Source organism: Diadema antillarum, unplaced genomic scaffold (assembly GCF_040938485.1).
Source record: "Diadema antillarum isolate AM-2024a unplaced genomic scaffold, OU_Dant_1.0 seq00000649_RagTag, whole genome shotgun sequence".
Classification (NCBI taxonomy): Eukaryota; Metazoa; Echinodermata; class Echinoidea; order Diadematoida; family Diadematidae; genus Diadema; species Diadema antillarum.
The window spans coordinates 911,207-937,407 of record NW_027271563.1 but is presented as its reverse complement, the minus strand read 5'-3'; positions in this window follow the sequence as shown (position 1 = coordinate 937,407).

Sequence of the window (26,201 nt, the reverse complement as noted above, 5' to 3'; positions counted from 1 at the left end):
ACAGCTTGTAAACAATATGCATATAATGTCATATCTATATCCAAAATGTGTCTATATACGTTAAATAAAAGCATTAAGCAAATTGTCAACAGTACTTAAAGTACTGCTAGTAGTAGATGCCATCATCATGTTATATAGGAGTTATCCTTCAATTCATCTTTAGTGGCTGCTGGAAATAGTACTAGCAGTAGTAGTAGTAGAGTAGTAGTAGTAGAAGAAGTAGTAGTAGTAGTAGTAGTAGTAGTAGTAGTAGTAGTAGAGTAGTAGTAGTAGAAGAAGTAGTAGTAGTAGTAGTAGTAGTAGTAGTAGTAGTAGTAGTAGTAGAGTAGTAGTAGTAGAAGTAGTAGTAGTAGTAGTAGTAGTAGTAGTAGTAGTAGTAGTAAGTAGTAGTAGTAGTAGTAGTAGTAGTAGTAGTAGTAGTAGTAGTAATAGTAGTAGTAGTAGTAGTAGTAGTAGAGTAGTAGTAGTAGAAGAAGTAGTAGTAGTAGTAGTAGTAGTAGTAGCAGTAGTAGTAGTAGTATGGTAGCAATGAAAATATGTATTTTTCTACTTAGCAGAATCATCAATACGTACTCTTCATTCGAAAAGGACAGACACACTGAAAAAGTTTCAACAACACCAGTCTGACGCTCACTGTTGTATAAGATTAGTAAAAAAAAAAAAGAAGAACGGTTTCTCGTGTGAACGAGTGAATCATTAGGCCTAATATCTCAACATTCTATAGAGTCTGCTCCCCCCCCCCCCTTTTTTTTTCCCTTTTGGTTTTGTACCTTGGAATAGTTGTGCATTCTGTGTGCACTCCCTATAGTTGCTGGATCCTGAGCAAATTTGAAGGGACATTTTAAACAAATGCTTGTGATGTCAAGCTACATCTGGGAACAGCCACCTCCTTGTAGAGTCAACGACATTGGCAAAATGTATGCAAAGTCAATGCTACAAGTAAAAGCAGGTTTGTTTTGGGTTTTTTTTAAGGAAAATCACTGGCCAGTTTCATAACGAAAATAACAAGAACAAATGATGGGAGACCTTTACAAAATCAGGGCAATTCACTCATTTTCGTAAATCAAAACTACACAAAGCAAAACGAAAATCGGAGAGCCAGGAAGGAATACTCTGTGATTGGAATATGAATTCATCAATCCAGGTCAGAGTTTTCTTCATAGTTTTAATCCGTGATATATCTTCAAAACGTACGGCCCCTCAGTCCATTAGAGACACATAGTCTAAATCGCTGAGAATCAGTAGATGAAGAAAAGAAAAGAAAGATGTTCAGTGATAGCAAAGCCTCTTCCCTGCTTCGTTATGAATGCTATAAATGAAGTAGGAGGGAAAATACATCAGGAAGTTTTAGAAAGCACCTAGACACCGAGAAGCAAGGGAGTGTATGATCTACAAAGGGATAAAAAGGTATAAAAGCGAGAGATAAGGAGAGAGAGAGAGAAAGAGAGATACGGGCATGGAGCCTTTTGCCTCGAGTTCCGGTGGAATATGCAGGCCTCGGCGCTCCCCCCAATCCGGCGGAGCCTGGCTGTCTAAGCTCGGGAGTTGCTGATCAATAGATGCGAGGGGATCCCCGCACGACGATCGCTAAAACCCCCTCTCGCTTGTCTGCCTCCTTCCAAGGTGCTTAGAACCTTGGGAACAGCCAAAGACGGAATGAAATCCACCAAAATCCGGCAAAAGATTTTCGGTGAATTTCGTTTTATGCAGCCTATCTCTTAGCCTGTCGGTTTCCATATTTCTGCAACCATCCGTCCTTGCTCTATGCGTCTTCTGTCTTATAGATAAAAGGTAAGGATTAAGGTATTTCGTGGCTTACAATGAAGTCGGTGAAAAGTGAATTAGACGGAAAATGCGGTTTTTTCTCTCTCCTTTTAACGTTAATATTTTGGCCAGCTACACAAAAAATGCAGATCCAGTTGGCGTAATATGATGGCGGATTTAGCAAGGGAAAGTCATCGTCAGAAAGACAGGCGAAGAGAGCCCTGATGCAGTGCTGAACCAAATCGCCGCAAAATGATCGTGGAGCTCTATTTCCCCGCATTTGGTGCTGACCTATTTTTGGTGATTGTTAATCTACCGCCATGCCCTAACGGCTATCGTCTTCGTCTTCTTTATCTTTTTTCTTCTCCTCCATCTCCTCTTGTTTTTGTTTTATCGTATAGGTCGCTACACCGTGAATGTCTGTTGAACGATCATCAAACACAGTTTTATGCGAGTCTGAGAAAGCTAGAAATCAATTATGAGGTCAAAAATTAATTCTTCGTAATTATTTTCTCATCCTTCAGAAACATTATACGTCTGCAAAGAACTTTTTTTTTAATTTGGTAGCGCCTATATATATATATATATATATATATATATATATATATATATGTATATATATATATATATATATATATATATATATATATATATATATATATATATATAACAATCGCACAAGCTTGGTAATAAGGAATCTTAATAACCTTAATGACCCTCTCTGTATTGAATGATTACTTTGTCGTCGGTGTAATACCATGATTGAGGTCCTACAAGGGAATATACCATAAAAAAAGAAAGAAGCTACTAAATGTTTAATCCATTCTGAAAAGAGACGCTGTCAACTTTTTTTCTGAGCTAACCGAATCTATTATAGATAGGTTTTTTCTTTAATGAAAACCTTCTGGAATGATCCAAGAAGACACAATACTGGCTCACAATACTTAGCCCACACCAATCCACTTTTTTATCAGTTGAAAATACTGAATATATTTGATATAAATACCTTTCACTCTTTGCTTTTTATGTTCAAGTATTTGAACAACTTACTTCCAAACACTTTTTACGATTTCTTTAAACTGAATTATACTGTCCATTCGTATCCCACTCGTGATTCGCAAAATTTTCATTTGGTAAATCCCAAATTATTAATTGCATAAAAATCTATAAGACATAATGGACCAAATCTTTGGAACACACTCCCAGATTATGTTAAATCATGTAAAACGTTATATTCTTTTAAGGCTAGATTGGAAACTACATTACTGTCAGATTACAATCTATGAACATAGCATCTGAATATAGATTTTGCTTTGTTTGATCACATTTCTTTTCCTATAAATTGGATTTAAAACTACAACAAATATACGCAATGTTTCTGTGTCCATCATTTCATTTCATTCCCATTATCTTCAGCATCACCACCATCACTTTCATCTTCATTATCACATTTTTTCCTCATCATTACACTGTCATCATCATCATCATCATCATTCACTTTATTTTTACTCGTATCTATGCATTTACAGTGTAATATATTTTGTAGTATTTCCCCATTCCGCAAACATTATGTGTATTCGTGTATTATGTAGATAGGTCCCTGGGCTGCCACGTGTTCAAGCTTTTGCTTATAGTGGCAGTCCTTCTTCCGCATAATTTCTCAGGTAATTATTTGGAAATTTGGTAATACGAGATTTATTTTGTTAATGGAATTAATATACGCGTCAATTTTCCTTCTTTGAATCACGTACATTATAATCTGCTTACTGATTTTCTATGTGATATAACTGAAAAGAATCTTGATTTATGTATGAAATTGTGTTGGAAGAAAAATAAATCAAACAAACAAACAAACAAACAGACATGTATTTCAAATCTTGGTGTGATAAAGGGATTTTTAATGCAAACAATACATACAAATCGATTGATTATTTCGAACATATCTTGAATCTTAACCCCCATACGAGGTCCAAATGGCTTTTCGTCAACACCACGGTTGGGGCTGTCTAAACAGGTTTGAAGGTATACTGTTTACCATTGGGAGCAGTGATTTAAAACATTTTCGAGTTATCACATTTGATGCATGTGTGTAGGTCAGTTGTATTACAAAACATCCTACCATGTAAAAATTTCGCACCAAAGCCTAAAATATATGGAGATATCACTAATTTTCTCAATAAACCGTAACTGTGGACGGTTTATTCTAGAAACAATTGTATCATAACTATTGTTCACATTTTGTATAGTTAACAATACATAACATTGATTATACTGATTAACATTTTAGCATTGGGTGTTTCTGTCGCTAACTCACATTTTAGAACTATTTTGAAGCACTAAAGCTGTTTGTTTTCTTTTTCATCTGCAAATGGTAAAATGCCTTTAAAAGAAAACTGTAATGGCAAAGGTGATGGAACCTTGTTTGTGTGTGTGTGGGGGGGGGGGGGGGATGCGAGGGGGAGTCATTTTCCTGAAGCATTGCTTGTGATGTCGAAAGATGGAAAAGGGTTGCTTACACATTTATTAAAAGTTTTGTTTAATTATTGTCATATTACTACAAGCAGGAAAAGTTCCACAAAATGGAAACCTGATTTTTAATCCTGATGATAACGCATGGATTTAGAGTAACAGATATAAATCAATGCATTTTGTAAACACTGTTAAACGTAGGTACTAACAATTACGAAAGGTGAGAGTTTGAGTAAGTGTCTTACAACAGCGTATAAATTTTGCGAAAGTCAAAATAGAAATTAAATGGTATTGAGCTGGTGATAAGGTCAGAAAATTTTCAGATAGATGCAACAACTTTCTACCGCGTTTTCACGTCTTGTTCTATTTGATAGTTTTGTCAGTCGTTGTATAGTGTTACCATAGCACTGAAATATACTGCAAAGGACAAAATTCGAGAGAAAGAAATAATGAAAAAGAGGTTTTAACTTTTTTTTAATTCCATGTATGTCTGAACAATGTAGTTAGATTTGTCATAAAACAATACTCTACTCGTTGTCTGTATGCTTATTTGATCGTTTATGTTGTGTGCGGTGTGTACAATATATTTATGTGTATTCCTTTTGGGTTTTTACGTATCTTAGAATCGCCAGGATATCAATTTCCCAATATTCGTGGATAAAATTGTGTATAGATGAGATTCATTATGTTCCATTAGAAAAGATCGGAGCTAAATCGAATTAGGTTCAGAAAATTAAAAAGAAAAATAATGCCAAATCACAAAAACAAAACACCAAACTTCAGTTACTCTAGCTCATTTCATGATTCAATAAACACATTTGTACATGCTTTCATCCTAAATTATGTTAACAGAATGGAAAAGAGTACCAACAAATCCAACGAAAATGTCGCATCATATCTCACATGCATGAAGGTCAAAGTTCAAAGTTTTGTTCAAAGTCAAAAGTGAGGAGACTACAACACGTATTGCCAAAGCAGTGTCATCATCGAAAGTGGAGTCTTTGTTTCTAGTTTTTGTTCTCTTTTTTTCCTCCCTGGGGTTGGGACTGCGTTGTCTCTTTCTTGAATGGGTAACACGAGTCTTGTACTGCGTGAACAATATTTATCGGTCGATTTCTCAAATGTGTCAAGCTTACCAAAGAGTCGGAAGTTGGGGGTTGGGTCGGAGATGCTCAAAGTAAACTGTTAAAACAATATGCCACCGGGTAGGTCAGAAGAAAGAAAACAAAGAAGAGAGCTACCCCATTCATTATCCTATGAGACGTCATATAGAAACTCTGTTTGAAACCAAGTCGGAGGTATTTCCCCCATTGGGCGTACAGAGGTGCAATATATGTTATGGTGTCGTTTATCAACAAATGGACGCTTTGCTTTTCGTTTCACACGCATTCTCATGGAACAAGAAAAGCAGTCGTATATTTTTTTTTCTTTTTTTTTCTTTTTTCGGCAGCATTCTTGCAAATTTGTGCTCAAATTCATCAACCTTTTTGGAGCGGATGTTTTCCTTCACATTCACATGTACTCGAGAACGTCTAGATAACTTTAAGAAATCACAGTGTTGTTCTGATATCAATGGACATTTCTAGCCAGGCTACCAAAAATACAATTATATGACATTCTGTTCCTATCTTGCACTTTTTTGCTCTGTTTGTGCTGTTTTTGCACTACATGAATGTCATTTGAATTATTTAAACATGAATCACATTTCAGATTAGGCATAATAAGCAATATGTACTTTGGCTTTAAAAATATAACGACCACGCTAGACATATCAGATCGAGTCAAAAGAGCAGAATGACAGAAAACTGTAAATTGATTTGAATATTAAGGGAAGAAAATAAAAGTATAAGAAATCTCAGTACTGGCTTACTAATGGGCCGTTAGTAGCTGTGATTTAAAATGAACAATCGTATACGACTACTTATGTGTAGGCCTATATACATATATACACAATAATAATAATAATGATAATAATAATAATAATAATAATAATAATAATATATATATATATATATATATATATATATATATAGTTAATGATGATAGAGAGAGGGGCGAAAGATATTATGCATACAAAATCGTAGAGAGGCATATGTATAAAATAGATAGATATATAGATATGTAGGGGCTATATTAGCTCATTATCATTGCGCACATATTGTACATCTGCATGGACAAGTTAAAACAACCGATATCTAGAAGCATTACAGGGAAGTATCCCTGTTTCTGCCTCCTATTACTCTAACCCTGCATAATTCTACCACCTTTGAGATGATACGGACAGGCAAGGTTTCTCCAACGCTTCTCCAACGGACATATTATCAGGTTCCTCCACCTCCATCATGCCTCATATGACTTACCTCTTCCCAGCTATGCGCCTTCCCAACAATAGTCCCTAATCCTTGACTCGGGATAATGGATATTGAATATCCCAACATCATGTATTGACTAAAAAGTTGAGACAATTTAGATCAGGCACCATGAGTGCCCTTCAAAGCGGGGTACCGGGGCTATACAAGAAGGCATCATCAGCATCATCATCATTATACACCTGTATCATTATTTGAAAGAAAGGTTCGGGTTTTGGGGGTATTTTTGTGGGCTTTTGGGGGTGTTTTGTGTTTGTTTTTTAGTTAGTTTGTTTGTTTGTTTGTTTGTTTGTTTTTTTTTTGTTTTTTTTTTTTTTTTTTGCTGTTATAGCATCCTGTTACTATGGACCATAATAGTCAGTCCACCATTTTCGTGTAACCCTTCGCTCTCAATTCTTTTGCAATAAAAAACAAACAAACACAATAAACATACACCAAAAGAAACTGAAAATAGAAACATGGTCCCACGTTAATATTGTTTGTTTGTTTGTTTTTTGTGTGTTTGTTCAGTTCAAGGCATTTACCCAGCTTTAAGATAAGACGCGGAAAGATGTCCGACAACAACAACAAAAGAAATCACAGTTTCAAAACGACTGTCCTAAATGGCTTAATGGACAGGGGCTTTGTCATGATAATGCGCGCTTCTTTCTACCGCTCATCACCACGGTAAGGCTGGTAGCTGGAAATCCATTAAAGATTTGCATAAATGCCGCGCGTTTACCTCTGAAAAACTCGTGGTCAAGACTCCAAAGCCGTGTTGGGCCGTGTTATTCCGTTATCTTTCACTCCTTTGGCCCGAACCTTACGGGCGTCAACAGGCGTGGGATTTAATCGACGCCCCGTTGCAAAAGCAGCAACGATCGCGTAAAAAGGTGGTAAAGCCCGTGGTATTTATACTACTGGCTGTCCATCCTTTAGGTTATTTATATGCGACGCCACGAGAACTCCCTTTACTGTGTGCGTAATACACCAGTGAAAATGAAACCCGGAATTATGTGATGGTTACACTCAAAGACACACTCATGTTCTTACTTTGGATAGTATGTAATTGTCTTAATAGTTTGTCGCTTTTGTAGATGAAATTTAATTCACATAAACGGTTTGATATTTTTTTCAGTGATGGAAATTAGAGCAAAGTAGAACTTAATATCAAATTTGCTTCTTTATATATTAATTTTGTAGAATACTAGTTAGGCTCTGATTGGTATGAGTTTCACGTCTAATGACAGTAAGATGTTATGAGAATGAGAATAAGAATTTGATTTGATATGAAGTAAGGTTGACATGTTAAGTGGTATTATTGTAAAATATGTTTATATAGTGATTCAGTTGGTAATAAAGTTTTCTGAAAAATTATAACGACGAAATAGTTTGATTTATATCACAGCCATTATTAATTTTCCTTGATCCTATGATCATTATCAATAAAACACTTTATATTGGACATCAAGGCTGATCTCAAGACTACTTTAACATATCAAAAGTAAAATCGGGATCATTCTTTTAGTTGTGTTTGTCACGTATAGCCTTATTGCATTGATTATGGGGGCACATAAATCGTTAAAAAAAGATCACAGTAATGAATATATTGCTCCACATACTTAAGACAGACTGTCAAGTTTAAATATATAAATGCTCTAAAGGCATCACTACCATTGCAAGTACATATAGTATTTTTGTTCAGTTTACATTCAAGACTTCCGATCGAAGTACGAATTTTTCTTATTACTATTTATTGTCATCTACAGACAATGTCATTTCCAAACAAATTTCAGCCTGTGTTTCATACTGTCAGTTCCTTTGTGATGAGTTTTACCAGATTATGATATTAAAGCTAAATCGTTTGTTTTCATACCAGGAGAACAATTTCTTCTTGTTGTTACTGCCGTCTTTCCCCGTGGTATGCATGTGCGAGTGTGTGCAGTATGTGAGTGGGCATGCGCTCGCGCGTGTGTTTGCTCGTCCTTATCATTTCCTCTTTTTTTTTTCTTTCTTTTTAATGAATTCGTTCATGAACGGGACACCGTGTTAGCGGTGCGAGAGGACAGGTTTATTCAAGGGAATCTGGGATCTCCATGCCGTTATTATCGGGTTATATCGCTCGGGGTGATTATTATGAAGTGTTTCCTATTCCCCCCATGAGCTAGACCAAATCAGACGTGATTAACGCCATCTCTCAAAATACCGCTCTGCGCTCGAAGCGTATCACTCTTGTCGGAAAAAAAAAACAACCAAAAACAAAATCCAAACTAAATAGATAAATAAACAATAAGAAAACAAAAATCGAACACGTGCTCTCTCTCTCTCTCTCTTCTTTTTCCTTCTTCTTCTTCTTCTTTTTTTTTTTCCTTTTCTCTTTTATCTTCATAATTTTGTAGGAGGACCATTCCTTCTGTTTTGGTGGTTTTTTTATCATAAATGAAACAAAATGTGTCTTTTAATTCCGCATTCTCTATGTATTTAAGTATGTAAGTATTTGGACTAACGACAGGACACCCATAGCAAAGAATTAGGTCTCCACTTTAATATCTGCCGTACCTTTGTCGGTGTGTCGAGTCTTCTGTTGAGTTTTACCCTTGTAAGATCGTTATGTTATGGTTTAACCATAAACTTGGTGTAAAGGGCATAATGGACGGAGAAGTGTGAGTGACTTTCATAATCATCACTTCTAAGGATCTGGGAATGTGTGTTTGTATGTATGTATGTATGTATGTATGTGGGTGTGTGTGTGTGTGTGTGTGTGCGTGTTTGTGTATGTCTGTTTATCCATGCGTTAAGTTCAAATGATCTGTTTCTGTCCGCCTATCTTGACATCCATTTCATTTCCAACAAAAGTGAACAATGCGATATGACATTTGCATATACAAAAAATAGAATACTATCTCATTTCTTGTGTTAGTTTCCGTATCAAAAATGATTAATACATATCCACAACAAAATATCCTACATTGAATTTCAGATAGATTATATTTCATTGCAGTGTACAAGAAGTATTGGAAATGTTCCATGTATTGCAAATGTAAAATATAAAGAAAACAGACAGAAAGAGAGTATGTATCTTTTCTAATTATTTTTTTTTAAATCCTTGTTATGAATGCATTGTGGAACTCTTTTACCATCGCGAAGGCGGTATATTATGTATGTCATTTGAATGTTATCCTCCTAATACCATACCTACCTTTATTCCAACTCTTCGGTGAGATAGCGCCCAGGCATGGAGCAACGCTCCGTGCGCGTTTCCAACAGACGAGAAGAGAGTTCCCACCGCTTTCCCGACTTAAAACTACGGCGTCGCGATGGCCTGACGCTCTGAGCGGGCGAGAACAGACGCGGAGGCCAAGCCGGAGAATTAGTCGCCCTTTCTTCCGCTAAGCCCCTTAAAAATGGCAGCAGAGAACGCTAGGGAGCCTCGCGCTCTCTGCTGCTTTTTTCTCTACCTTTTGTCTTTATTTTCTGTCTGTGAAAGCGCGTAAGTCTGCTGTCCTCACGCCATCAATCACTCCCTCCCTCCTTGCCTCCACACTGTGAGGAGAAGGATAATTTCAGACAATGCAGAAATGTAAATGATTTTCGGCGCATCCTGGCCATAGAGACTCGTGCGTGGACGCGCAGTGGGTAATTGCGAAAATTTAATAAGAGCGGCTTTCAGATGGTAAATCACGTCACGCACGCGGTGAATATTGATGTCGGCCAGCGTGCATTTTGAGTTGGTATCATCGACTGGCATTGGAGTCATCCCTGTCTTGTATTCATAGGTTTAATCTTCTATGCTTTCTCCTTCTCCATGTCCCCTTCCCCCGACCCCCTCCCCTAACTTCTTGCCCTTTCCCTCGCGGACTGATCCGTGATAGGGTCGCATCTCGGCGAGTTTCGTTGGAATACATTCTGAAAACACCGCACGTGGATATTTCCATTCTGTGTATAGAATTCTATCATCACCAGTAATTGGAATGTATGAAACATTTCTTCACTAATTGAACTCTGTATGATACTGAAACATGTCAATCTTTTTTTTTTTCACAATTAATATCGTTTTTATGATTTTGTACTTTAGCAACCACGGGAATTTCGTCTTTCCCCCTTTGAGACATGATATACTGATAATAACATATAATGATATGATATAAGGGATAATGATAAGGAGAGGTGATTATTGTGACAACTAGTTATGCCATGAATGATGGAATTTCCATTGAATATACCATTTTTGCAACCTTAATTTCTATACTTGTACTATTCTCTTCCGTTTGCACAGTTTATACAATGAGTTTTATCATGATCAAGGACACTACTACGTCATCAAAAACTTTATGTTTGATAAATAAAGTAACAAAACATAACGTTTTCCCTATGAATAACGCATGTATCAATATTACAACCACTGAAAGACGTGCGTATCTGTTTGGGTATCTTTTTACTCATGTATCATCTCTTTGGGGTTAGAAGAAGTTTTGAAACTCATCTCTTCTTTCTCCAACGGCCATTTCCTTGCCTTTATACTTTTGGTTGTCAAATGTATAAAATGTATGCTAAAATGTTTCATTTGCATTTGGCATTTGATTCATATACTGCCGATGACACACCTTAGAATAGGTCGCAGCTTTCTTTTTTTATTAAACAAGAATTAACTTTGTATACATTGTTGTAAAGGAATTGTCATAGTTTTGCTGATGAGATTATGTTTATATGTATATATATTTTATTCATTTATTCATTTCTAATTTATATTTTCATGAATCTACTTTTACTTCCATTTGAAGAGTTTGTTTGCAAAAACCGATAAGTCCATATTTGCCAAATGGAGATATTTGCGATTAAAGGTCAAGAAAAATAAAGAGAATAATAAGAAAATTTGCGCTTCTTTTGACCATAACTTTAAAAGTATACCTTTATATGTAGTGACCAATATATCATTCAAAAGGTATTATTTTGTACTTTATGACAGAGATCGTGTTTCAAAATCTTCAAAAATGGACTTATCGGTTTTTGCAAACAAACCCTTCATTTCATTTCTAAATATGTATAAATATGTTCTACCTCTCCATAACAAATAACAGATGAAAGGTACCGATGGGGTTATAGATGTTATTGCCACTTTTTTGTCGTAATATTGAATATTTTACAAGATCATGCAAGCTTAATTTTAAGTTTAAATCAATCTGATAGTTGACCCTTTATACAGCTCTGACATTGTTAGATGTCAGTTTCATGTTGTTTTCACAATTATTCATATTCATATTCATTTATATACATTCGTAACTCATTGTTTTACTACCATATTGCCCTCGAGTGAGCAAGGTGCTTGAACTGTTGAATTTGCCCGGAAAATCACAAGATTGCAGGAAAACACACACACACACACACACACACACCAAACACTACAGAATCATGAGTATATTCCATATGATTAACTAGTCTTCCAATGCTCGAACAGCTTTGCTTGAAGCTGCCATGTTTATTTATCCCCTGTCCCCATCACAGTTGTAGCCTATTAATTGATGAGCGCGCATATTTTCGCCATGACTCCTGTTGTGTCTGCGTCATCCAGTACGGTATATATTTAGGATGGCAATGTTTGTTTACGCTTTCGCCGCTCTGACTGCCCTTTTTCCAATCTGTGAATGTAGTCATTCCTCTACAGTCCTCCTATATCTCATTGCCTATACCAGGTACACAAATGATTGTTGCGTGTTGACATTGAAGGTGAGGGCTAAAGCTGAGATACATGGCTCATGAAATGCTTTGGTATGCTGGTAAATGCTGTAAGGCATATATGACCACAGAGTAGGTACTTGAAGAATTAAGTCTATTTATACCGTCAATGCACCTAGACAGGAAATCATTTTGACTATTGTTGTAGTACTTTTGTGATACTTTACACCAGAGACTTTTTGTGTGTGTGTGTGGTAAATCTGAAAGTGTATGCAGTGGTCAGTATTAGCATTGTTTTAAATAATACTTAGTACCTTTTTAAGCAGTAACACTAACGTTACGATAAGCCCCTTGCTGGAGCCACAACAGAATTTGGTTGCGAAAGTAAATAGGACTAAAAAGATGAATATAGGAATACACATAGATTAACAGATAAGTAACAATTAAAAAAAAAATAAAATAAAGAGGCAGATAAGTGAATGAATAGGTAAATAAATAAATTGATTAATAAATAAATAAATGATTATAAAAATAAATAAATGAATAAATAAATAAATAAATAAATAGAATAAATAAAACAGATTATTGCAGATTTCTGTTCAAACTAATGAGAAGAAGTGAACCATGATATTACCTTACCTAATTTGCATAATTAGTGGTTATATGGTTGCTACTAATATCATTTTTACTAAAACACAAGGAAATTTATAGTATTCGATAATTTTGTTACTTCAAAGTCAATCTTGATAAGTCCTCAACCATTTGGTCAGTCTCATTTTACTCTATAATCATGATTACGTCACCATGAGAATGGCGTGCATTTGCACATTTAAAGGGACTGTACAGTACTGGTTGAGGTAAGGGATTCATGTTTTGAACATTTCTAAGTGAGACAATGAGAAACCTCCTATGAAATATGAAAGAGCATGTAATTTTAAGAAGGATTCAACGTTTATTTGATGAAAATTGGTTTTGAAATGGCTGAGATATATAAAAAAAGTGAAAATAATAAAAGGCGACAGGCCACAACTTTATTAGGATCTCTTTGTTTCACGTTGTTTTTGGATATCTCAGCAATTTCAAAACCGATTTTCATCAAATAAACTTTTGATATCCTTTAGAATTGCATGCTCTTTGACATCTCATAGAGTGGTTTCTGAATATCTTGCAAAACGTTAAACGCTAAATCCTCACCTTGACCAGAACTGTACACTCCCTTTAAGAGCTTCATGACGTCTCAGAGGTGTTTATACTAATTAGCAAAAGTCACATGTACGAGAAATAACATCTTCAAGCTCTTAAGTTTGGACGAGACAAGAATTAAACCGATTGTATTTTTTCAGCCTCGTCAAAAACTTGTTCCTTTGATTTTGTTTTTTTATCTGTTTGTAATTTCATTAATTCATAATTCGTTCTCTTATGTATTTTCTGAGAGTCCTATATCGTACGAGCTTTACTTTTAATGGGACCCGCCATTTCTATTCCCATCCTGATTTAATTTGTACTATGCATATATATAAATATTAGAAAAAAACCACGGTTGTGTTTTCTTCATTTTTGTTACTTACTATCACATGTATTTCGTAAATTTACGTTTTTTGCGATTATTACAAATAATTACGCTTTGCTTATACATTGTATATAATTTTCTCCGTTTATTTGACGGAAATGAAAATAAATTTGAACTTTGAACTTTGAAAAGCCTGTGATGTTTAGGCGGGTGCTACCTTGCCCTGTCATAAATTATGGCCTGCAATAATGCGTTGACAAGAGATCGTGGATTGAGCTGCAGAGATCTTGGTGTGGTTTTGGTGGCCAGAGGTCAAACGGACTGCGAGGAAAAACGATGCATCATCCAACACTTGACTACTCAATAAGGAGAATCATGGCCTCCTGGCTTCCGGTTTAGAAATATTGTCGGGCCTCATACACGCTACTTCCGTCTACACTTTGAAAAAAAAATGAAAAGGTAAGTCCAACATTTTTAGTGTTAAATTTCACATTTACAAAAGGTGCGAGGAGTGACAATATTAAAAACTGAATCATTTCCTTTCTTTAGAGTGTGCATTTGTACATCTTCAGTACCCATATACTCATGGTTGGAAGAAATAAATAGCGAATGGAAGGGCAAAGACAAGGCAAAGTGAAAGGGATGACGGGAGAGGGGTAGGAAGGGGACGGGGGGAATGTGGTGTGAAAAATCGAAAATGTATTATTTTATTATGTTATGTTATGTTATGTTATGTTATGTTATGTTGTGTTATGTTATGTTATGTTATGTTATGTTATGTTATGTTATGTTATGTTACGTTATGTTAGGTTAAACAACGAAACATTATAGTTGTTACACTTAAAATATTATAATATATGTTATGTTATGTTATGTTATGTTATGTTATGTTATGTTATGTTATGTTATGTTATGTTATGTTATGTTACGTTATGTTATGTTAGGGTAAATGTTAGGGAAAGACTTTGAAGTTAACTAGTAATCATGTTTTGCCCTTTTTTGAGACTGTAAGCTTTTAAATAACAGACTAATATATCATTTACCCCACTTGATTAGCAACAGTATTTATCAAAAATATATAGATACACAGGGTATGGGACATTTGCATGTTCAGCATTATAAAAATGAATACGTTGCACACGTTGAGTTTGATGTAAACTGTCTCTTCACTGCTCTTACAAGAAATTGTATATGTAACAACCTGTTCACTTCAGTTGTATTTTTTCCTCTCATTTAGAGGCAGAGCAAATGAATCTATTAACTACTAGACTTTTGACACTTACATGATGTTATTAACATGATAGAAATTGTTGAACATAAAAGGTGTATAAGTTTTTCATACTATTAAGACAATGTAATTGACATTTACTGGAGTATGGACAAAACATAATTACCTGTAAATAATTAATCAATACTAATCATTCAATTATCATTAAACTATGAAAAAGAATGTTGAAACATGATTTATGTACACAAAGTGTGTGTGCGTATGTATGTGCACTCGTGCAAGCTCGCATATGTATGTGCGTGCTTTGGCGTCTTTTCAAGCAGATGTAAATAGTTTTGGGGTTTTTTTAAGTTGATCAAGGAAAATTTTACACTGTAAGATTTATGTCTAAGTTTGTATTGTAAGACTGTTGCGTACTGGGTTGTAGGTTATCGTACAAGTCTCCTTGTTTGTTCGTTTGTTTATATGAATCTGCATATAATCTATAGCTTGTTTGAATTCTTTTCATTGTTAATACGATGCTGATATCGAACTAAATTCGAATAAAGAATGTCATAAAATACAGTGTAATAAAAAGGGGAAAGACTGACCAAGATGATTTTGTCGATTGCTATTAAACTCTTAACCATTCATCCACAGCGGCGTGTGTTTGTGCGTGTGTGTGTGTGTGTGTGTGTTTGTGTGTGTTTGCATGTGAAGATGTGCGTGTGTGTGCTAGTGGAAAGAAACAGCAAAATAGACTAATCTGTTTGCGGTCTAAACTCCATATTGTCGCGGTCAATGAAGTTAATTTAATCCTCGACGGAACTTGTATGCGTGACCTTAAGTAAAGTGACTGAAAAGTAATTTACAAACCTCATCCCAAAGTTACAAAAAAAAGACCCCCGACTGAGATTGATTGTTCCCCCTAAATCTGAGCATGCCCCTCCCACTCCCTAATCGATTAACCAAATCAAACATGAAAAACAAGAATGAAAAAGCGATACACATATGTAATATATGTACGTATATATCCATTTATTTATTCATGTATTTGTCTATTCATTTATCAATTTAATTATTTGTGTATATATTTATGAATGTTTATAACCACTACATGTCATTTTATATGTATGTATACAGGGCGACATTGTAAATCAGCTAGCAAACTAATGCCTGCCCTGTATTTATAAAGAAAACATGACTAAACAGATAAATATTCGCTGTTTTCCCACCATCTTTTACTCTTCGCTCTCTATGTCAACATGGCAACGGCTATCTTTCATTCATTCTCAGTGCTAAGCTACCTCATTAATGGGACTGTCACAGTACTGGTTGAGGTGGGGATTCATGGTTTTAACATTCCTAATTGAGATAATTAGAAACCTCTTATGAAATATGAAAGAGCATATTATTTTAAGAAGGATTCAATGTTTATTTGATGAAAATCGGTTTTGAAATGGCTGAGATATCCAAAAAAGTGATAATAATAAATGTGACAGGCCACGCCTTTTATTAGGATCTCTTTGTTTCGCCTTGTTTTTTTGATATCTCAGCCATTTCAAAACCGATTTTCATCAAATAAACTTTTGATACCCCTTAGAATTGCATTCTCTTTGACATCCCATAGAGTGGTTTCTGAATTTCTCACAAAACGTTAAATGCTAAATCCTCATCTCGACCAGAACTGTACACACCCCTTAACTCTCAGATTATAGTCCTTAACGTTTATCGTTATTAACCTTCCTTGTCATTTACTAACTTCTGAATGTGTGGCAGCTGATCTTTGCATTTCATTTACAGTAAGTATTGAGTGAGCTCACATTGTATGACTTTTTTGCAATTATATGACTGTATCATACACCTTTTAAAATGGCTCTATCATACACCTTCTAAGATATTACCTTGTTGTATATGCACTGATTACTGAGTAATCTATGTCGTAGTATTCTTTTCTCAAACATCACGAAATGTATAAAAGACTTATTTAATAGATTGGTCGAAGCAATATGTGGTCTATTAGTTCATTCTTTAATATTGATGTCAGTATTGGAATAATTTCAGTTGATCGGGATATACTTATCTGTTCTCCGTAATAATTCAACACCTATGAATTTTGGGACCTACAGTTTTACAAGCTAGCTTTCATGTATGCCCCATAATAATTGTATATTTTCTATTTCCATGTGGCGCCTTTATATCATGATATTGTGACCATTAACATTTGTGTTCAGTATGTTTTTGGTGGGTTTTTTTTTGCAATCAAAAGACATGGTTGTATATATTTTGTATTCTTACTTGTATTACTGTTAATGATTTCGTAATTTCTTCGAGAAGAGTGGAAATATGAAAATAAATTGAACTGAACTAAAATTGAACTACACGCGTATATCATTAATTTTGTAAAAGATGCATTCTGTGTTTGCACCCATATAAGGCAACTCAAATCTCAACACGATCTCTTTAAAAAGACTGATTTTGCTTCAGGGAATTAGCATAAGGATATTTGTTCTCCGTCTTGTCTTGAGCAATGTGATATATACAGTACATTCAAACCTTCTGGTTTACGTAATAAGTAAAGCGCATAAGTATACATACACACATACATTCACATACACCGGAACTCTTGCTCGCACACACACACACACACACACACATACACACATGAATGATACACTAGTGTTATCATTTTGCCCTTAGAACGAGAATTCATATCCATATACATGTATGATAATCATGAGCAAAAATCTGGTGACTTCGATGACATTGGCATGGCAGATCGAATCCCGAGTAGAATTGCATATCATATTTAAACCCGCCATACTGTGAGCGAGCAACAGACAGTTCCGTGTATCCATCCTTCTTGTTTTGACAGAGTGCTTGACATGCTAACTGCAACACTGAAACCATGAATTAACGCTTTCATTTCGATCAGCAACCCGTCCGTTCATAATGCCCTCATGTGAGAGTGGTATCAGGAGGGCTAAACGATCGATCCTAGTGAATGGATTGATATTGTACAAATAAAACCACGAACTACAGAGTACATGACGTTATGGCAATAAGTTTGTGTGTCCTTTATTGGATGTTGTCGAGCGGTTTTAGTACACTATCATGATCTTAAATATACGTATCTATTATACAGGCTTATATATACAAACGTATATGATAACTTTTTGTATATGTATTTTTTTCTGTAGAAAAAGAAAACACTTTTGTATGGTTTGCTTTCTTCTTCGTATAAGTTCCGTTAATATTTGGTAGAAAAGAAATATAATATATATATATATATATATATATATATATATAATATATATAACAATAGATAATTTATATACTAGTGATACGTATATAAACATATATAACATATATATATATATATATATATATATATATATATATACCGCAGAAAGAACAAAAGGAAAAGAGAGAGAGAGAGAGAGTATTACAGTATCTAAATCTGACACGTAGGATTCTGTTCCCCTTTATACTCAGGACGCCCGGGTACTTGGATGGCTTGGTATGTTAAAGGCGGTAGACGGTCAGATTAATATGCAGCAGAGCGACATATTCCGCGCCGATTAGGAAAGGTGTTCGGCTATCACATTCCCGCCCAATGAAACGGGAATGTTTTCATTCCAGTAAACAACCCAATATGAATACCGCCGAACAAGCGTGACCTCAACTTGACTCAGTACCTGTATAGGCGATGTAATATCGCGTCGATTCCAGGGCAAGGCGCCTCCAATTTGTACCATTACCCGGACCGGAGGGGTGACGCAAGTGTGGCTGATCACAAATTCCCTATTTCCACTTACGCTCTCCACGTCATCCGCGCCAACGAACTCCCTTTTTGCGAAAGCTATCAACGAGAAATATCGGTAAGGAGGGTGTTTATACTGTATAAGGTTGAAACAAAAGAAAGCTGGAAGGTACGTTCGAGTGGGAAAAGGTGTTTAGATGGGGGTACCATTCTGTTATTACAACAATTATAGCGATTTCTGGCTTTAGTTGCACTTTGCATTTCTCTTATCTTAATGACCATTGCGTTTCTAACTAAGAATGTCAAAAACAAAACAACACCAACAACAACAACAACAGCAGCAGCAACACACACACACACACACACACACATTTTGAAATCATCCATGATTTTTTGTTTATTTTTTAACTCTCTTTCCTCATCCCCTCCCCCTTCTCTCTCTTTATCACTCCCTTTTTCTGCATCATTAATTCCATTCAAAATGAAGGGGGGAAAAATGAAGTCCCAGTCTTTATTGTCAATTTGTTTTAATTTTCAATTTGCCTTAGTTTCACCTCTAACTTCACGAAATCATTTTGATGAGGGAGAACACGAAATGAACTACATATCTTTCTCCTTCATTTTATGCAACACTCTCGCAAGACTCCGCAGATTGCGTGAATTTCACACAGTGACAACAACACTGTCAAACTCATTTTACTGAAAAGTAGATAAACTCCTTTCACTGAAAACCAAAAACACTTAGAATTGTTTTGGACCTCCATCCCCAATCACATACCGATGTTTGTTTGGTTTTTTTCTTCCTAAAGTTCTGAAAATAGATAATTTGTATATACATGTATTTCAACTTGGCCAGTTTATGTTTCATTACAGTTCTTTTCACAGTAATCAACTTCCTAAAGTATTTCATGATTTATTCTATCGAAATAGCCACTTGCCTATACCCCATCTTCCCTTACTGAGAACAGTGCATTCTAAAAATACGTTTGTTTATACTGGATCAAAACTTTGGCAAAAATCCTATGAAAGTTTAAAAGAATCTGTTAAATTCATTACATTTGAATATAAATATAAAAAGCATTTGCTTTCGAGAAACAAATTTGGATAATCAAATCAACTATAACATTCGTGTATTCACCTGTCGTGAAAATTGAGTGGTGTGTTCTATCATACAGAGCGTTCTATATTTCTATGTTCCCCTGCTCTTTCTCCTCTCTTCAGTCCACTCTCTTCTTCTTATTTGTTGTCGTTGTTGTTGTTTTTAGTTTCATTGTGCTCTCTTCCTTGCATGTTGTCGTGTCTAATTTTTTTGTATCTATAGGTATGTAGGTGTTTATCATACGTGTGTAATATGTACTATTGTGGTTGTCTTTTCCGGGTACACACGGCTGCCAATTCATAGCATCTGTAGGTTGTAACACTGTTAGCATTGCCTTAATTTGTATTTCTTTGTGTTTTATATTAGTTACTGTGTATAATCATGACGATTCCTGCTGTACATGACTTAATTTGGGATGATACTCAGTATTATATATCACGTATAAAGTGATCGAAGTTTCAAGCTTTGCTTTTCATTGGACCACTTTTTTCCATTGTTATGTTTCCTTTTTGTCACCCGTTCATTGTACATTGCTATTCTTGGTTATTTTAAGAAATAGCATATTACGTTTATTATATATTTTATGATCCTTATATTATGTATTCCCACAAAGTGATAAATCAATAATTGTGTAATTGTATGCTTTGCAGTCTGTTTCAATTTTTGTTGGATGGAAGGAAATAAATGCCAAACAGAATTTGAACTTGAAACCCTCTCTTCTCAAGTTAGTATACGGAAATTTGGCTAACTCTGTTTACTGGGTAAGGGCTTTATGATATTTTATGAAAACACGGTAACCGTTGTTACATCTCCTGTATTTGGGTAGTCTGGAACAATCTATCAATAAAAGTATTATGTTTATGCTACACACTAATATTCTTTTTCTTATAACAACAGTCTTTCCAGGTCAACCTCAATGTATACATAATATGTTTGTATGTAAATGTATATATTTACAAATATGTATATGTGCATGTATAGATAGATGTTTAGAGAGAGAGAGCATATACATACTCATATATATTATGTATATATACATGTGTATATATAATATATATAAGTATATATGTTTAAATATTATATATATATATATATATAATATTCAAACATATATACTTATATAATGTTTAAACATATTCAAACTGAGCAAATCGCGCACCATGACCATCGTTTCTGTATAGTTTATTTTCCATGGTTGGTAAGTATGGAATATTGTTGATCATCACTTAATGATTCTATGGATTTTCCGCTTTTTGACAACATTTATATTTTCGCCCATCAACATATAAAACGTTCTTGCCCTTTTCTTATACCGCTACAGGTAGCACTGTCTCATCCCATAGGGCCAAACTGTGTTGTAGCGATTGAAAGTATGTTGCATTAATATGATATCTCATAATTATACCTATACTCTGTTCATTGAACTATTGCAAGAAGATTTTCCATGAGATCATCTTTACTCCAGTCTGCAGTTGATAAACAAGAACATTACTTCCGTTACTCAGCAAGGAATTATCTTAAAACTCGCATTTGAAATCTGTTCCCCTGTTATACACGTGTCCATGATCTTGCCTAACTGTTCAGGCGTTTGGTTCATAATGACATATCATGAATAGTCTGTACCTGAATATCTTTAGGGTTAACGAGGGGGGGGGGGGGAGGGTGGTAAATGAAATATCATTTGCTGCCACAAATACAAAGGTCACACGGAGGGCAAACATGATTAAAAGTCGAGTCAATGATAAATCTGTATGTCGACGTTGTGTTCTTTTTATTCCACAGCTTTTCAAAGTAATAAACATCATCGCCGAACCAAAAAAAAAAAAAAAGGAAAAAAGGACGAACATACGCTGAAGAATGTTTACAATATCTTACAAGACTATACAAATATTTATTACAATGCTATCGTTATAACGAATCAGTCACACAAATGACAAAAGTGAGGATATCATCAACACTCGAGTGCGTAAGATTTGACGAAAAAGACTTAGTTTATCGAGCCCTATGTCGTCATTTCGAAATCGACTCGGCTAAAACAATTATTTACTGTAGAACTGCTTAGTTTTGGCATAGTCATCGCAAGGAATGATGTACTTCTACGCCTTCCAGTCTCATGATCACCCTACGTATGTAAAAAGGAACGTGACGGTGCAACCTTTCTTCAAATCTTATTCTTGATACACCCTTACAGCAGTTTCTGTAGGTTACGCAGAAATCGATTTGAAGACGCCAAACACCGATATACTTAGTTGATTTTCAGGCGAAACTTTCCAGAGAAAGCATTTACCTCTGCTTGGAAGTCGACACCACACATCTATGCTCATTACACATAATAGCCAGACCTCCAAAACAAAAGCCTATAACTCTCCCTCTCTCACAACCAATGATTTAGTAAAAAAAAGACAGCAACAACAACAACAATAAATTTTATTACAGAGCGGTTATCTATCACCAGGAGATGGTGGAGAAAACTTCGAAGACTCTGCGGGCACGCTAACGGAATGCGGCGTGTCTTCCTTCGTGTAAAGGCTGCGTCCAAATTGAATCACGGAGCACCAAAAATGAAAGGGGCGGCGAATGCAAATTTCCGCGCGTCCCTAGACAATCAGCGCGAGCGGAGGAAATAGAGATTGCATTTCAATTTGAATTTCCACTCTAGAGAAAACAAGTCCAAACCATCACCACTTCCGACAACAACGACGACAAAGAGTATCGCATTGTTTCGTGCGTTGAATCTCTAATGCCACCATAAATGCAACCCCAATTTTCGAGAAGGGGGGGGGGGGACTACTAATCCTTTTACATATGTTTTCTCGGGTTGTGTAATCGTGGGTTATTTCAGGTCAGCAAAATTGGTTCGACAATTGAATTGCCCGATCAAAACCAATGTGGGCAGGAATGCTTAATGTTATTTTCGGTTTACAGTGGTTAGTCAGGAATTGTCTACTCGCTGGTATAGAACGGGCTCCGAAATCACTCATCGCCAAGCTACGTGACGGATTTGGATTCTCTACATAGATTTCTTCCAGCCAAAATAAAGACCCCAACCAGTGACATTAACAACAGTCGCTTTTTTGCTCTCTGGTCCAAAACCGTGCAGTTTGTTCGTTCGTGAGGTTGCTTGTTTTTCGACACCTCTCCTTCTTAACAACGGAATTATTACAATCATACATATTAATATTAATTACACACAATTCAATGTTCTTCATCATCGTGTGACGTAGCGTGCAGATGGTGATGTCCCAGTTTATATACGATACACATCTTTTCGACAAACATAGAATCAGAACATTTCACACTGGAGATTGTGAACTTCTTATGCTTTGAGAGTGCAATATTATGTATATTTCCTGCTAAAGAAATGTCAAGCTAAGTATAGTAGGATGCTTTGCTATTTTACGAAAAGTAAACTGAATAGATCCCACTACCAAATCTTGCAAATGCCAGTAAGCTGTTACTATAGAATGACACCGCAATAATCAATCACTAACGATGAATTGACGTACTGATACCTACGTCATCCAAGGAGTGCAATATTGCCCTTTTAGTTTGTTACCGATGTTAAGTCACGAAGTGTTCATTGTTATATGATTGTCTGCCAAACTAATTACTTACACCATTCGATGCTTTTTTAATAGAAAAGTTAAAGTCCATTGAAACACCATCAAAATGAGAATGCGAATGAAAAAAAAAATGTTCAGAGACAAATATTTATTAAGCAATTGTTCTTGCGTTTATGCCGACGGTCGACGTAGATTCCTTAGTCCCACATACGCTAATTTGACAGACAGTGGCCCAACGAAACGAGCTGACCGTCACCTAGATAGTGTAAACAGCGCCTTACAAGCATCTCCTATGCCAGTGCATAGATATGATATCGGGGAAAGGGGCTTCATAGTCCTCTCTACACACCGTTTCAATCGGCTCCCGTTACCGATGCAGCCATTAAACTGTCGCCCGCAATTTGGGACAATTTGAGCCGCGCTCGTTGTCAAACATGGACAAAAGTGATCGCTCTGGCGTAATGAACACGGGTATTCACAGCAGCTTTCTTTTTTTCCTCCGTCTTCCACCTTAAAGGGGGGGGGGGGTGGGGTTCAACTTCAACAAATTTACAAAATAGGAAGCAAAGAAGCAAGGGGGAGGGGGGATCTATTGAGATGACTACACTAAAGTAGCCCGCGTAGTCGAGATGGCGCGAGCCATCAAATGATAAAGTACATGAAGATGAAGGACAGCGTGTGGATGATACAGTAGCCGTGCGCACTTTTCGAAGGCCGCCACTTGGAGTAATAACAAATCGGGTCGTTGCACACCTCCCAGTTTCCACCTTGTCGGTTTGACACACCGACTTGTTGTTATTGCGTTTGCTTTTCAAATACCTTTCCAGTGTTCTGCTGAATCAGGGAATACGCATAGCCTTTACCGCATACAGACAGTTTCCAATCTTGTTAATGTTATCAGCACCTATGGGGTAATATGGTGGGGTAATATGGTGGGGTAATATGGTGTTTCAATATCCTCAAACACGTTCTGGATCAGTGATAACATTTAGAAAGTTAATGCATAAATTAGCTACTGTATTTCATTTTGTCTTACCTATTACAGAAATGATCGCCAATATTTTGAAAATTAGTAGCACTGTCATAAAAGCCGTACTGTATGAAAAATTAGTTTGACCGGACTCTTAGATGATATCATCTCCAAAAGCCTCTGAGTAAATCTTACAAAATTGACAAATGTACCGCTTCGACAAAGAATAAAGAGCATATCACGTCTGTTTCGTAATTGTATTCTTTTTTTAGCCCGCTAAATCAAATTTATAACATTGAGCTTCAGAAACCCCCGAAACAATTATTTGACAGCTGTAGTGATTATAATGATAATCATAATAAAAACACTGACAAAAGAAGGCGACATACAACGGTATAATGAGCTGGCGGGACAAATAGGACTCATAGGTTGCCGACACAGTAGATTGGTCTGGGCTTACTGAATTCACATGCATGAAAAGGACGATACACGCTCAGATGCGCCTTTAACATGTATTGGCTACAAAATAAACGCGTGCACACAATACGCGTCAATAGAAAGGCGTTGACTTTGCAATCCGAAAACCATGTCAACTTGTGAAGGTTACAAAACCAAAGAATAAATAGAGAGTGTGTGTGTGTTATGAACTTACTCTACACTTAAGTCTTACATTTCATAGTGGATCATTATCAGAAAACGACCAAAGCAGAGTGGTGACCTTAACTTTACATAACTGTGAGACTGATTACTATACACACTATCTAGTTTAGGCAACAGAAATCAGTTAGAGAGTGGTGTCGTGTTGATACAAAAAGTTGTACATTCAATGTGCAATGAAAGTTGGAATGATGGCGGGAGACAGGTTTACATTATCAACAACAATCGTGATAAAAATACCTGAAATATCCCGCTAAAACATTCAAAACCAACTATGTCATCATCTCCCCTACTCATGAGCATGACGGACTTCAGTTTGACATGGCTGGCATATGTCATTCTCCTCGGCGAAATTATACACGAAGCGAGTCAAATCGACACTAATTTACCTTGCTTTTTATCTGATATGATAGGTTTTTAAAAACATTCTCGCTTTTCTCCTTTTCTTTAAATTGATAAAAAAGAAAATTCATCTTCAAAAAATGAAATTCGAATGTGTATGAGAAAACATGCTATGTTATCTCCTTTTGAACACGTATCGAGGGTCTCCATAATAACATGAAAAAGACAGGGGGACCCGCATGCAAGCTTTTCCTTCCAAAGCTCTATTCAGTTTAAGATATTATTCACAAATCAATTTTAAGGAGAAAATTGATTTAACTATGTCTACAAGCAGGTTAGATTTTTTACGATATATACGTGTAACCCTGCTTGACTAGAGGACGCAGAATTCTTCGTGTGAAACAAAACAACTTGCACAATGACGAACTTTCATTATTGCCTCATTTCTCTTACAATTTTGGAATTACCTATTCATTTATTTATCTATCTATCTATTCATTCATTCATTCGTTGTTCTTTTGTTGAGCAATGGAGTACAGTTTATTGATGTATTTTTCGGATCGGATATTCAAGGTAATATCTACCTATCTAAATAATTTACTGGCATTAATGATCTCATTTTATTATTATCATTACACTTATTATTGATCCTGTTTCTTAATTCAAGTTACAAATTATTTGAACCTTTTCCTTAGTTTTGCAAGCTTCAGCAAAACGTTAGGACAGTATTGTAGGATTGCTTGGCTTCATTTAAAACAAGCATTTTGACTGCCTCTTGCAGGTCGGTATTTTTTTTTTTTTGAAGGCGAGGGTTAAGCTGGCTTCATGGTAATCTT